Genomic DNA, 16,052 nt, shown 5'->3' on the forward strand with positions numbered 1-16,052 from the left:
AAGTGGAGGTTGCTCCACCTCCACCACCACGGCAACAGAACACTGCCCAGGGAATCACGTCCTGTGATTCGCCGTGGCGGTGTTCTGTTGGCGGTTTGGTGTCGGCAGAGCTGCCCCCATGGCTCCCGTCCCCTCACGGAGGATCGTCGGACCAGGTAAGTTGACCGTCCGTGAGGGGAGGGGGGTGGGGGGGTGTTCTGTGTTGTGTGAGTGCATGGGGGTGTGCGTGTGTGTATGTAGAGGGTGTGTGTGAGGGCGTGTATGCTTGTGGGGGTGTTGTGTGTATGGGAATGAGAGCGTGTATGTCTGTGGGTATACCTGTATGGATGTGTGCATGTATGTTTGTATGTGGGTGTGCGTGTCTGTCTGTGTGTGTGGATGTAGGCATGTATGTCTGCGTGTGTGCATGTAAGTGTGTAGGTGGTGCCTGTGTGCGTGTCGTGTGGGTATGGGTGATGTGATGTTGGGGGTCGGGGTGGGAAGGGAGGCCCTGCCACCTTTAGGGGGTGGCAGGGGTGGTGGGGGATAGGGGAGGGAGTCGGGGTGGGGGTGAGGGGTGGGGGAGACCCCTATCAGTTCCAGGGAAGGAATTCCCTGGCACTGATAGTGCTTACTGCCATGGATTTCATGGCGGTTCAAACCGCTGGAAATCCACGGCGGTAAGCTGGCTCAAAATACCGCCGGCGGTATAGTGACTGCCACTGGGCTGGAGACCCAGGTCTCCAGCCCGGCGGTCGTCTCCGCCCTGGCGAGCGGAACGGAGAACCGGCGGATGACCATGGCGATAACCATGGTCATAATTCCATGAAGTAAGACCGCCACCGTGTTGGCGGTCTTACTGCCGGTTCTCCGCCTTCCGCCAGGGTCATAATGACCCCCATAGACTCTGAGTAAAGATGTACCATCCATGCACAAGCCACATATGTACTGACACTGTGATTGTGCTATGCACAGCAACATATACACAATGACAACATAGGCCAATCACTATGGCTATACTCCACCATGTAAACATGCACCACAATGCTTGGTAGGCACGTGCAAATAGCACTGTTGTGGCTGTGCCATCACAACACCCATTACATATAGTCTAAGCCTGGAAGTCACGTACTACCCCAGGGGGTGTCAGAGCGGTGCATCAGGACAAAATGCTTCACACATAGTAAAAGCAGTACTCATGTAAGCATCACTCCTAGATCATGACATGAAAAACCCACCCCTGGACTGGTGTCAAATATTTGGCCAGCGTCCAGATTACAATTAGTAAAAAATCTGAGGCAGTGTCAAAACGTAATGGGTGTTGCCGTAGTATGCCCACTGCAACAACCATTGCATTTGGGCACTGCCACAGATTTACGAGTATCAGTAAACATGTGGCAGGGCTACTAAATCCAAGCCCTTCCCAGGGGTGGTGCCAGCAAGGCCCAACCAGGAGGCATACATGTATTTCCTTTTCTTAATATTTGTCTATGTATGCTGCATTTTGCAGCACATACTGAGGATCCAAATTGCCATAAGTGTTTGCGTATGTGCAGAAACAGACACACTCCCACACAGAAACAATCACACCTTACACTACAGGCATACTTCCACGATGGTGCAAGGATGCCTACAAAGGCACTAGGCAGCTCTATGTAGCGCCAGCGCAGAGGACAACACAGGGATGCCCTGTATGCAAATGAATATGGCACATCCCTGCATTGTGCAATAGAAGCAGCGGTGCCTTGCCACTCTGAGCACAGAGTTGCAATCAATCATATCCCATTACTAGTGAGCTTGACCCATGTGTGACGCACAATGTTACATATCAGTGCAACCACAATTTTGGGTCAGTGACATGCCAGTGAGCCTCTAGTGGCAGTTACATGATGTCCCATGTCTACAGCCAAACAATCTAATATTTATTTTACACTATCTCATTGCAGAGGATGACGGCTTTCCTCCTGCCACCCTGCCTGTCCTGGATTTCCCTGATTACATGGATGACCAGCAGGCAACCCTCAATGAACAGATCCTCCAGGATGTCCTAGGAGCACTCCATACACTGCCTCCATTTGCATGGAGGACACACAGCATTGCAGGGTCTCCACAGAAACCACCCAGCCAACAACACACGCCACCAGCCAGTACACACACAGCCTTGGACTCTGAGGACCCAGAGATTAGCTTTCAGAGAACAGTGGTAGGAGTCAAGCAGGAGCTGGCAGAGCAGGTTCAGGTGAGGATGGATACCATGGTTGGCTGCCTAGAGGGAGTGCAGATGTGCCTCGGTCCAAATAAGGACAGCTCAGCTGCCATCAGAGGCACCCACTCTCTGATACGTGGAGTCCATCAGTTTCTGGCAGACATAGCTGTTGTCATGAAAGAGAGGCTACGACAAAATGCCCTTTAAATGCCAGCAGCATCCAGAATACCCTGGACTCCGTTCAGCGTAAAGTGGCCTCCCTCAGGAGAACTTGGCTGCCTACCACCATGAAGTTGTGGCGGTCATGAAGAATCAGCAGTTCCTCCTTGCAGCAGTGAAGCCTTATGTATTTCCACAAATGGCAGCTGCCGGGTCCTTTGAGTCCACATCTATTTCCCCCGAAGTGTGTGTGGCCCCCTCTACCTCTACAACAGCATCAGCCATGACACATTAGACACCACGCACATCAGAGGATGAAGATGTGGAAGGAATAACATTCACAAGGAAAAGCACCCGGTAGTTCCAGTCTGAGCCACATGGGCAGTTTCTCCTTATGTTTGGGCTCAAGAACATGCCAGTGCTGTGACAGTATGAAATGTGCCCTCTTCACCTAACTACAGTAGAAATGTCTGCTATGTGCAGTCATTGTCTCTACCATTCCAAATGTCTATGTTAGGCACTCCTCAGTAATGCACACTACACCTAACGACGTCTCAGGACATGTCCCTCAACCCTGGGCTCGGACTGTGCTACATATTGCAAATGTTCACTCATGGGATCTATGAAATGGATATTGTATAGAAACCACTATAATTATTGCACCTGTAAATAAAACACCTTGTACACATAGTATTTCCATGTTTACTGTGATCCATCTACTCAGCTAAAAATATGCATTGTGTCAATCCATGTCTGTGTGTACACAATATCAGTACATGAGTGCATGACTGTCAGACACTATGCCACACACTAGGATCCAAACAAGAGGAAGCTGAATGATGGTGTTGCGGGCAACAACCAACTGACTGTAAACAATAAATGCTTTAGAACCCATATCCTTGAAGTAGACATATGGCATGTATGGCTCATTACCCAATCATTTATAAGTAGCTTAGATGGGATTACCAGCACAACTGATTTGTGTGGAACAGGAAAAGCCAACCTAATCAGTGATGGCCACCTGTCAGCGTTGCTGAATACAGTTCCAAAATTGGAAGTTATCAGATGTACCGCACTTACCAATATTGAAATAGCAGGACCCCACCAATTAAAGATGTAGTACTATGTTTACCTGTCCAAGATAAAGATAACATACACATTGTGAATGGCTGGTACACAGGATGGCAAATGTATGCACTAGTAGACAATACCTAGCTCCTATTCTGACAGCTCCTTGGTCATGGGAATGTATATGGGAAACCTGGGAAATCAAGACAGTAAGCATATTCTAGGCCATTCCCTCAACTTGGCCAGAGCACTCATGACAAGCCTCAGACCCAATCAATTACAAAACTAAATTTGCAAAGAAGAACAGTATTTAATATAAAAAAAATCAAGCTAATTAAATTATATTTTTTATACACAACTACCCCAACATAACCCCCCAGGCAACCCCCAACAATGAGAAAATGTAGAAAAAAAAAACACTATACTTAACCTAACCTATGGCTACCCTAACCTAGCCTAGCACTACACATCTAAAAACCCCATATAAACCATACAAAACTGTAAAAGGGAGCGGAATGCACTGAGATGTTGTACCACAAGTAAAGGGTTCATTTCTTGCTCTTTTTTCAACTTTTTTTTGATGGACTTCAACAACTTGCAATCCTATGCAGCATCCTGCTCCAATTTTGTGAGTCTTGCCAAAATCTGGCAAATGTCCCTCCTCATGTCCAGCTTGAATTGAGTTGGCACTACTGCTGAAGGTGCCTGTATTGGTGGCTGTATTGTCACTGTTGCTGTAGATGTTGAGGGCTGTGGTCCAGCAGGGGCCACCTGCACCCCTGATGTCTCGTTACCAGTGTCTGGTTGTGGCTGTCTTGAGGTCACCCAAGGGGAAAAGCACTCCATTCCCCAGATGCTTTCTCCTGATGGAATCTCATGGTCATTTGCCAGTAGGCATCATCAACCTCCATTATGATGTGGTAACATTCGGCCGTTCAATGCAAGTCTTGCCTCTGTGCCTCAGTCTTGTTGGCAGCTGAAACATGAGAAGAAGCAAGCATCAGTATCAGCACTGGGTGGAGGTTACACATACATATAATGCAAACTGCAACTGCAGATAACACATACAATCCAGCACACATTCCTCAAAAATGACATACTTCTCATCTATGACTATCTCCTACCAGCCACCATCAGTATTATGAACATCTCACTGGGATGACGGAAATGTGCTTGAAACAACAGGGCCTGGAGCCGGGGGGGACAACATTGTCCATGATCAACATTTGTGTCTTCTAACTTGTGAGGATCACGTGCCCCTACAAGTCTGGATTTTCTGTGTCCCTGTGCATAAGGGGGGTTGTGCATGCAATGCATCACCTCGGCACACCTTGTGTAACATCAATGCTTGCCCAGTCATCATGGAGGCACGGTGTGGGCCATATGAAAGGGGGTCTGATAACTGTTCACTTGCTATTCAAAGGTTTGGTTATTTAACACTAATGTGTCCTGTTGTAAGACCTGACCCGGGCATACACAACTAGGGGGCACATTATTGTCCATGATGTGCCCACATGTACAACTGATTGAAACTTCCCTTAAAGTTTGGCTGTAAGCCTGAGCTGCAAATCAGAGTTGTGAACACATTCCAGAACTAAAGCCCCCTGATTTAGTTGCGGGACGTCTCGAAGACGCATACGCACCGCTAGTGCCACTGCCTCCCCTTTTAGATTACTCAATATAATAGAAGAAACCGTGGCAAAATTGCCCATCAGTTGCATCCCTAAATCTAAGGCTGGGGCAGCCCCATATTCATCTTGAATTTGTTTGAGCACTTCCGGTAAATTAGCCAATGTCAGTGTACCGTGTGCTGTAGTGTAGACCGCGGCAAACACCGTGCCCCATGTATTATATTACAATGGTCCACGGTAGGAACCATACCAAACGGCAAACACATCATCAATATTCTATGTTTCTCCTGAGGTCCCGTATGGGGAAATACTGCTTCCAGCGTATAAATGTTTTGCGCCAGCCAAAATGGAGTTTCCTATCGTTTAGCCAGTACTTTGCCCATAACTGAGTGCACAGTGGCCGGATTGATAACCGGAACCACTGCATGTGGTTGTGCCGGAGCAGCACGCGCTGGGTTTGTGTTTAGTGTCTGCATCACAAATTGAACTAAGCGTCTAAATGTAGCCGTTAATTCTGTATATAACCGATGAACTTCAGCCACTGCCAATTGAGCAACCGCAGGATGTGGTGTATATGTAGCCAATAAAGGCCAGGTAGGACCATTGTTACTTAGTGGGCCTAGCCTAACGTATGCTATGGTGTGTGGGAGGGCGCCATCAAGCCAATTATTACGTTCTTGATAAGATAAAGGTATCTCTAAATATGCATATGCCCTGTATTGTCCAGGGGCATTCGCAAGAGTATAACCGTGAAATGTGTGTGTATTCCCGTCAACTGCTGGAAACACTACCCAAGAATAAAAAAGTTCCGTTCTATAGGCTGCATGGGCGTCCACCACAAACGTGACCGGACCCTCCTGGTTTGTCAGACCATGTGCTAACAGATGTACTGTGAGCAGTTGTCGCATATTAACTGCAATGTTCATTACTTGGGGATTCGCCATTATGAAAACAGCGCTACGTCAGAGAAGGCACACCAATATTGGGGTTTTCCTGTCAGAGTTCAAGCTTGAACAACCAACCACAAAAAAATAGGGTCTACCTATATTGCGGTGGCGGAAGTCCTCAGTGCCACAGACGTCTCCGTTAACGGAACCGAGGAGTCAATATATATATGAGACCGAGAGAGTCAGTCAGACCGGAAAATTAGAGCCAGACCAATCGTTGGCGGCGCCATGTCGCGTGGGCTCTCATTATCCTAAATGAGACTACTGGATTTCTAGGTAGCAGGGTCGTTCCTGGTGTGGGGGACTGAGTCTGACCCACTTAGAAGGACCTCTGTCACCTTCAATCTGGTTTTGCTCCGGCTAACTAGCAGTGCCTCATCTCTCCCAAGGGGGAGGGATGATTGGGCAGCCGGCCGCATGACATCTTTAGAACTTCTTAGGGAAGTCGTGGTCACTCAGGTCCCAACTAGCTCTCTCATTTACAGTATGATCTCATATAAAAATGACATAGGCAGTTTACGTTTTATAAATTGTTTTTAATAAAACAACTGCATTTTATATAATAAGGGGTGAGACACAATAACCAGAACCATACAATACAGTAGGATTGAAATAGTCACGATGAGAGTGAAACATAAAAACAACGCTATCATGGTGTTAATAGATTCTATTCTCTCTCAGTAAGTTATATTTCGAGCACAGCATGTGAAGCTACTAACTTACCTTTCAGATTCCCCGGGAAGACATCAACCCTCATACCTGAGCAAAGGCCTGTGATCTGGTTTAGCATCTGCAACAAGGCAGTCAGCGTCTAGTTGTGGTTCCCTGGTCGGAATCTCCCTCTTGCGTGTATTAGGACAAGGAAGTGTTTTTATAACTAACATGTCAGTGTGATCACAAAATGTCCCTTCGCAAGAATGTATCCAAAGACTAAACTCCTACCACGTCTATCGGCAATGTACCAGACTGTATCCTTGACTGGAGCCCAGAGTGAGCAAAAATGTGTTATTGAGAACTCCAGAGCTGAAGTAGGCTAAACAGTGTGATATCAAAAATAAAACAAGACTGTAGAACTGGCTATTTGAAAAATAACAGTACGAAGCTGAATAAAATGCATTTAGAGCAAAGTGCACTGAGGCTCAATGCTGCAAGCAAAGGAATAAAATACATCCAGGGCAAAGTGCACAAAGGCCTAACGCCTGAAGCAAACGTACAAAGGATACATAAACCTGACCACACTACACCCTGTGCAATGTAGTGCTATGTATAATAATTGTAACACACATGGTTCCTCTATGGGTACCCTTACGCCCACTGTGAGTTTGGCACTGCAGTGGGTGCTGCAACAGTATCCAGTAACATTGTATATCATTTGCACATGCATGTCAGGCATCATCAAAGTACCAGGTATGCATACAGCATTCACAGCACATGGATATGTAATGTCACCTACATCACTCACAATTATCATAGTGGCAAGGCCATGTTGTGAAAACTGCTTGAGATCTGGTGTGGGAAGAATTATAGACATTTCACACAACCATCTGGAGATTAGTTGTCTGCTAAATGTGTACACTACAGATTGTTGTACAGCACAATATGGTTCCTTGCAGTACTACAGATTCATCCTATCTGAAGGGTACTAAGCCACCTGTAGTGTATGTGTCTACAAAAGCTCCCTAGAGACCTCTGCAGATGTCACCCACATCTGTACCGCCTTGTCAGTATGTGTAAGCTATGTGTGGGACACTGTGCTGACAATGGTGCTGTGACAAAGTGGCTGTAAACAGGCATGCTATGTACATAGACAGCTGCCCTGAGTCCTATCATGGTAGACACGAATGACTAACTACCAGCCATGACAATTCCCATTTCACACAATTCCATGCCAGCACAACTTGACCTACATGTAAACCATTCTCATTGCACAACATTCCAACCTACATGAGGTCATCGTTCATTCTCCAATTCTCAGATCATTGGTCAGGCAAAACCATCTTTCATGGCATTCCACACTACAGACTGACTCACACCGAATCCTGGATTAGCACCCATGATGCAGAAGATGGCACTCATTGGATGCATCAGGAGCTTGAAATTGCGCAACCTCTCCCACAATGTAGGGTGCAGTTCCACCTGCAAGACATGGATGGAAAAGATTGGTTAGTCTGATTTGTACATTACAGTGAATGGACAACATTGTATACTGTTAACCTGTAAGGCTCAGTGAGCACGCCATCCTAGTGGTAGTGCAGAGAAACTAAAAAACAACTGTGATCAGTCAATCACACATAGTTGCAGATAATGTAGACCCACACTTTTACAAACCATCACTGTCCCTGACACTCCTGCGGTGCTTCTCACTGCACCATTTAAACATGGCATTGTCATGCAGGTGTCTGTTAGCTCTACACCTCCATGATCATATGGGACTGCTTGACACTGTATGTTGCATCTGCGGGCATGCAATGGTTGTGCAGGGGCTGTCCTATTGTGACAGGCATAGTAATTGTGTCTGCCTCAGATGTCTTAGACATCTACCTCATTGTCACAGCAAACTGACAAACTAGTGCCCAGGGGTTTTGTGTTTATTTCAAGGTGTTGAGGAATGAAGTGATACATCTTTCTGTGAAGTTCGTAATGTGTGTGCTATCACAAGGCACGCACATGAGCAAGAATGCTATGGGAGTATACTAATGTGAAGACAGTTGTACCTACCTCTATATTGACTGATTGGAATCATGGATGTCTTGCCAAAAGTGTGTGGCCAGGCATTGTTGCCATGGGCTACCATTATTTGTCCAGGCAGGGATAAGGACATGGCCATAGAATATGCCTCAACATGGAAACACTTGCTCTGTAGTCCAAGGATGCCTTTGTTGTTGCAGGTTACTGAGTTATGTGCCAGTGAAGGAGCAGATGCAGGGCCACCCTATTCTGTCAGTGAAAAGTGGCAGGCATGTGGAACTGACTCTGCACATGTGTGTGGTAATAGACATAGTATAGGGTGTACGTGATGCACAAGGAGCAGGGAAGTGCTAGTAGTCTCGACCCACTGCATAGTCAAGCTCCCTTACATGGCCTTGGCCAATGACACAAAGGAGCCAATAGAACAACATGGGTGCATCACAAATTGCATTAATACCATCCTTGAGGCCATCAGGGCACCCTTTACCCCCACCATGTGTGCGCCTAATGAGAATTAAGGCACAGCATGATGCAGGTAGGGTCCTAATGGATCTATTTCTGTGTAGGTAAATGATGTACTCAGCAGGAGTTGCAACAGATCCTCACGACTTCTACTGAGTACAATGGGGGCCCAGCTCATACATTTTGATTCACCTATATCACACCTGCTCTCTGCAGGTGTTCAGAGTGCCGGCATAATTGTACTAAGGAATTTCCCAAATTACTCAGTAGCTTATACATATGCCACCCATATAGGTTTTGGGACCCCCTTCCATACATGATGCATGGCACAGACCTAGGTGGTCAATATGAACAGGACGGGAACCACAGCACCACCGGAGGTGGCAGTAACTACCGCCAACAGGCTGGCCGTCTTGACCGCCAAATAATGAAGCCAATGAGAAACAAGTAGCGGTCCATCAACACACCGCCATTTTTGTAGTCCCGACGACGATGGAGGAGGCTGCCCTCAGGCCGGCAGAAAGGCCCTACCCGACCACCAAATAATAAAACACCACACTGCCATCAGTTCCTTGGCCGAAATGAACAATATAAAAGAAAACACTCACTGGAGGTACACAGAACACACCGACGCGGACATGGTGCGAGAGTTGGAAATAATCCCAGTGCTTTTCCTTGCCATATTCCTCCTGGACTGTGACCGACGACAAAGATGACGATGGTAAGAACTGCAGCCTAGTACACATGGGAAGAAAGGGCACAGTTGCACACTCACCCCACCCTCCCCGCAACGCACTCCCAACACCTCCCACCATTCCAAGCCATATATACCAAAACAAGATGTGCTTACCAGACACAAGCCAACAAATACCTACAACAATGCACACACCTGTGCACAACACCCCCCTTCCCCCACAGTGAAATGCTTCACAATGGCTCAACATTGTGCCAACAGCACTACTGGGCACTCAAATTGTATTGGAAGAACCAACAGGAATGTCCAAATAAGGCCATTTGCCAGTCCATTATAAAGTTCCTGAAGGGCAAATATAGCCCAAATTTGACCCCCACATGGGTAAAGGAAACTCCACTGGTAAGGGGCATCAATGGGACAGCAGGCACCTCAGGGAACAGGAGCAGGGGGTGGAAGGGGTGAGGACTCAGGTCTTAAAGAGGAGGTCTTGGGCTTAGGTTTAGGAGGTGGAGGGGGTTTGGGCTTGCCCTTGGAAGGAGGGGGAGTGGTCCTCGACCGGGGGGTGGCAAATGGACCTGGGGTAACACAGGGCTTCTTCCTCCCTGGGGAAGGGGCACGGAAATGGGAAAGGCAGACTGGGGCTGACTTAGAGGAGGAAGGAGTGGACTGGGTAAGGGCATAGGAACGTTAAAGACAAGACTGGATTGGCCAGTGGGCTCAAATAGGTCAACACAGGAGAGGAAAAGCTTCTTAGGTGCAGTGGAGGGGATCTGGAGTCAGGACTTGGAGTGGAGGTTGAGGGAGTGGTCGTATGAGGTGTAGGTGTGCTGGACGTGGATGCAGGTGCCTGTTTAGTATGCTTATGTATGGTTGATGGGTGTGGTGTGGATGTGTGTGAATGTTTGAGTGCTTTGGTAGGGGGGTGGACACAGTGGGAGAAGACAGGCTGCCAGTGTATATGGATTTTGTGTGTGTGTCTGCAGGTCTGGTGAGTGTGCTGCAAGAATGTAATCATGGTGAGTGCAGGTGTGGTGTCTGGGGTGCTTGTCTGGATGTTATCTGTTGTGGTGACTGCAAGAATAGGGGCAGCAGCAGTGACTGAGGGTGCAGTACATGTGGGTGTGCATGGTGAGGTGACAGACAGGGTGGCGGGGAGGTTGACACACTGGGGGAGATGGATGTTAACGTGTGTGCTTGGTATGTTAGGTGCTTGCCTGCCTGTGGTGGGAAGTGTGGTGCTTGTGCTTCTCAGTGTGCTTCTTGTGCGTTGATCTATGTGCATGGCTGTCTGTATGTGTGCTTGGGATGGGTGAAGGGAGTGGGGTGCTGGAAGGGGTAGAGGTGGTGGGAGGGGGTATGGAAAGACCAAGGACACTGGCTGCCATCAAAGCGGAGGCCAGAGCTTGAAAAAATCTCTGTAGGCCAGACAAGGCACTGTGAATGCCTTCCAGGTTTGCATTGCATTGCTGCATCTGGGATGCTAGCCTCTGGAAGGCATTCACAATGGTTGTCTGCACTACAGAGATGGTTATCAGGAGGTCAGTAGCCTCCTCCATGATGGCAGCAGGGCTGACTGGGGCAGGGGATGAGGTGCATGGGGCGAAGTAGACGCCCATCCTCCTGGATGAGCGGGCACGAGCAACTCAGTGGGGAGCAACTTGGAGGGCGGTGATGGTATGGGGGTGGTGAAAGATGACAAATAATGGGTGGGCCCAGTAGGGTCCACCACCACCAGGGAGCTGCCATCGGAGGAGGTATCAGAGTCACTACCTCCAGTGGTAGTTCCCTGCCCGTGGTACTCCCCTTGCCCTCCAACACACTGGTCCCTTTGGCATTGGTCGACTTTGCCTCCTTGGAACCGTGGGCTCCTGCATCCCCACTCACCGGTGCCTAAGCTCCCTCACCAGATGAAGCTAATGTACACAGGGACACAAGAGCACAGGGGTGGGTAAACAAAACAAGAAAAAAGTATGTCAAACCCCCGAAATAGGTAAATTTTGGACAACTCCCACCCAGGTCAGGCACGAAACCTCAGCAGACACAACAAATGTGCCCCTGACTAGTAGGCATGACCCCAGAATACACTACGTTACCTTCCTGAAACTCGACTCTGATACACTGTGTGAAGTGAACCTATGAGAAACTACGCCAAGCCAATACAGCTACAAGTTCATTAGACCACAATAAATACCATATGACAACAAGCATTTTCAATGCAACGGGTCTCGCATTTGTTCGAGTTAGAGCTATTAGCATTGTAAAGTAAAAAAAAAACACAGCGCGATCGAGCTGCGTGTAAAATAAACAGATAAAGTAGTCCAGACTCCGGGCTGAAAACATCGAGCCTCGTATGTTTTGGTACTTTACCGGTGCTGTGTAAGTGAGCTAAACACCGGAAAAGGCTTGATGTATGCATGCCTTTCACAAATGAAAGCAAGCAGATTTTAAAAGGCAATCCCACAAACCAATGTAAGTGACTGACGTGGCATGGTCGTGGTTTAAAGCCCAAATAGAGATTACAGAATGGACAGAGCACTTTGTGCTCGCCCCAAAAAATGGGACCCCTCACAGGCCTACTGACCCTGCCAAAACTAGCTATGACACTATCCCAAGGATATGGAGGGGGGCAGGACTGTAGGGACACACCCGTCTAAGTGCCTGGCACTACAATTCATGCATCCCACCGCACCCGACTACACCCATCGTAGTGGCATCACAACAGTGTTGATACTCACCCCCTTGTGGCTGCTGTGCTGCCTTCAAGCGCCCATCTAAATCCGGATAGGCCACCGCCAGAATGCGGGCCATTAGGGGGGTCAGGGTACGACGGGCACCCCTTCCTCATTGGGAGGCCTTCCCCAGCTGGGCCTCTCCGTTCTTCCTGGCCCAGCACCTCAGGTCCTCCCACCACTTCCTGCAGTGGGTGCTCCGCTGGTTGTAGACCCCCAGGGACCGCACTTCCATGGCGATGGCTTGCCACAGGCCCCTCTTCTGATGGGTGCGGACCTGCATGGTACACACAGAGTAAAGAAACAGACGTCAGAGTGGGTGCCCCATACACAAATGGCATGCCCTTTCATACTGACATGGCCCATGGAGACTTGCAAATTAACTAATTACAAGCGGATAGTGCCAGACTCACTACGGCTGGACAGTCACACAGTGAACACAAATGCATACAGGCATCCGCCACAATCATACACATCTAAGGCTGACAGATAGCAATTCACCTGCTCCTCTGGTCACCCATACAACTTTGCATACCGTGGTAGGGCCCCGTCCACCAACTCCTCAAGTTCCTCTGCGGTGAAGGCCGGGGCCCATTTCCCTGTCACACGCGCCATCTCAGGGACCAGAGTCAGGACACAGCAGCACACTCAGTAGAGTTCTACCCTTCACATTATACAGGAGTCAAGAGTCTGTCAAAATGATGGTAGATACCATGACGGTGTGCACCGTCACCGCCGCCAGCGATCATGATTGGCCCAGGTTCCCCATAAACAACCATGTAATCCAATGATCAGGTGCACGGCGGTGAACACCACCTACCGCCATGACGACTAACGCCAGCGAAATGAAGTCATTTCCACACTAGCATACCTGGATGGCAGGAGGCTGCCATTTTGCTTTCACCGCGTCTCCCTAGCCTGGCCGGGGGCCTCATCCATGGCTCATTCTCTCTCCACTTCGTCGATTACTGACATGATTCTTTGATCCCCACATGTACTCATGGTTGGAAGTGTGTCTACAATGTGATGCCATTATGACAGAGAAACCTCAGCACACATTGGCCTGACGGTGTACCTCACTCTTTCTGTTTGTGTGTATTACCTATGTGTCGCATTTTAGAAAAGTATAATGAGATCATGTGATGTAAGTGTATGTCAAAACTCAAAAGGTGTTCCTTCATCACCCATAGATTCAGACCCATGTGGCGAGGGAGGGCCCCATCTGTTTACAGACCCCTGGTAGATCTGGCCACTATGGAGGAACGTCACATCATCATTACCAACGGACTTAATCGAGCTACAATCTTTGACCTCTGTGCAGTAATGGATCCTGTTCGGAAGCCGGCCAATCAGCATGCCATACCTACAACTGTGCAGGTGCTATCTGTGCTCCATTTCAGGTGACAGTGGGCATGGCTGTAGGGGTATCACAGCCAATGTTCAGCCACATCCTGTCCAATTTCCTGGATGCATTCGTTCAACACTTGCAAACTTATGTCCAGGTTCCCCAAAGGGCTGAACTCACGAATATCAAATCTGGATTCTATGCCTTTGCTAATATCCCCCATGTGATTGGTGCCATTGATGGACCCAACATAGCCCTTATACCCCAAGAGTGAATGAACAGGTGTATAGGAATCGTACAAACTATCACTCCATGAATGTCCAATTGGTGTGTACTGCTGATCAATACATTTCACATGTCAATGCAAGGTTCCCAGGATCAGTCCAAGATTCATTTGTCCTGAGAAACAGCAGTGTGCCACACATGATGGGACAACTACAGGGGGAGAGAGCTTGGCTCATAGGTGAGTGTGTATGACACTGAATCAGTGACATAGCTGACAGGTAGGCTGTATGCAAGTAAAATGTGTGTGTGCAAGTCCTCTTTCACCCACTTATGCAGGTGATTCAGGATACCCCAACATGGAATGGCTCCTGACACTGTGAGGAATCCCAGGACAGATACAGAGAGGAATTATAATGAGTCCCATGGTCGTACTAGGAGGGTGATAGAGCGCACTAGAGGACTCCTGAAGGCAAGATTTTGTTGCCTCCATCTTTCTGGAGGATCCCTATGCTATGTCCCTGACAAGGTGTGTAAGATAGTGGTGGCCTGCTGCATGCTGCACAACTTGGTTGTGAGGAAAGGTATCCCACTTCTGGAAGAGGAGGATGCTGACCAACTAGCCCTGCAACCTCAGAGGAGGGATGAGAATGATGTTGAGGAAGAAGAGGGGGAAGATATCAATTCCAGCACCCAGCTAATCTGGCTATACTTCCAGTGACTCTCAGGTACTGTTCAATGATGCTGATGTCCTCACTGCATTGTTTCAGCCTGACTCATGTAATAAGTACTGTGGTGTCCTTTGCCAGTGACAATGCAAAATCAAAACTGAAGTGGCAGATGCCAGGGAACACAATTGTATCTATAGTGTGACATACTCCAGACACTACAGTGTGGTGGATCCCCTCCTGCAATAAAAGTGGCATTGTGATGTTAAATGGCTAATGCATTCACATTCACAATTGATCTCTCATATTGATTAAGGACATATATTTTGAGTGCACAGGTATATTTATTCGATGTCAATATATATAGTGTTGGGACAGTGAAAGGGAGAGGGCACATGGTGAACAACATACTCAGGTACATATGCTCAGCTGTTGGTTGCACAGGGGTGTAGTCCATGGTGCCATTGGAAAATGGTGAGAGGACAGTGGCATGTCAACGAGGTAGCTCAGTGGCACATAAGGGAGACAGTTCAGGGCGGAGTCACTTCCTGGCACTGGGTTTGGTCTTGGCTGGTATTCCTGTGGGATATCTGGGTCTGAGGGCACGTTTGCGAAGATGCAGCTGGGATGCATGGGTAGGGGTGCTGATGTCCTGTGAGTCCTCTGGCAGTGCCACCAGTCCAGTGGATGCTGCAGATGTAGATGGCAGGGCAGTGTTCTGGCTAGTTGTAGGGGCCTGCAGGTAGGTGGAGGATTCAGGATGGCTGTGGTACTGGTGCTGCAGCACCCCTGCAATGGAGGCCATGGTGGCATTGAGCTGTTTCCATTGCTCCATGGCCTCCTGGTGGTGTGCTATCTGTAGCCACTGATTCTGCTCCAAGGTAGACAGGATTTGGCCCATCCTGTCCTGAGAATGGTGGTATGCTCCAAGGACCTCAGATACCACCTCCTAGGCTGCTGCATCCATCCTTTGCCCCCCCCCCAGGTTGCTGAGGTTCTACCACTGGCCCTAGCCCCCTGTGCCTGTGTCCCCTGCACAGGTTTGGCAGTTGGCCCTTTATCATCCTGCTTGTTGGTGGGTGGAGACTCCGGCCTTTGTACATGTGGGCAGCCAGTCCGTGGCCCAGTGACACTGGTGTGGGGTCATTCGGCCAGAGCTGATGTTGGTGGCTGAGTGGTAGGGGTGTCAGTGGTGTCCTGGGTGGGGCTTCTGGAGGGTGACTGTCCTGGGTGTAGGATGGGCCGGGGATTTCC

This window comes from Pleurodeles waltl, chromosome 2_2 (assembly GCF_031143425.1).
Source record: "Pleurodeles waltl isolate 20211129_DDA chromosome 2_2, aPleWal1.hap1.20221129, whole genome shotgun sequence".
Lineage (NCBI taxonomy): Eukaryota > Metazoa > Chordata > Amphibia > Caudata > Salamandridae > Pleurodeles > Pleurodeles waltl.